The following is a 426-nucleotide window of genomic DNA, read 5'->3' as shown; positions in this document are numbered from 1 at the left end:
GTTGCGATACCAGACAGTCTAACTTGCACAGGAGCCCGAGGTAAGTCCTGTACCTCGAGGACTGGATGTTCTGGGAAAGAGAGCGAAATAAGGCACGGGTTCTCACCTTCACCATCTCCCACCACTCAGACTTCGTCGTGCAGAATTCCGCAACGGTGACCTGGTCATGAAAGAAGTTCTCGAAAGCCTGCTGGACCCAGCCTTCTGTCAGGATGTCAGAATTAAGTCGCCAAATCCCTTTACCTCTTAGCGGAGCCTGCGAGACATTTAACAGACAGGTAAGAATAAGGTGATCGGAGAACTCAACCGGTTTAAGCACAAGTGCCGTCACCGGAAAAGACTCCTTAACATAAATCCTATCTATCCTACTCTGGCAGCTACCTCGCTGATATGTGTAACCCGTGAGGTCTGGGTTGTGCTTAATAT

The sequence above is a fragment of the Spea bombifrons genome, chromosome 9 (assembly GCF_027358695.1).
Source record: "Spea bombifrons isolate aSpeBom1 chromosome 9, aSpeBom1.2.pri, whole genome shotgun sequence".
Classification (NCBI taxonomy): domain Eukaryota; kingdom Metazoa; phylum Chordata; class Amphibia; order Anura; family Pelobatidae; genus Spea; species Spea bombifrons.
This window is presented reverse-complemented; position numbering follows the sequence as displayed.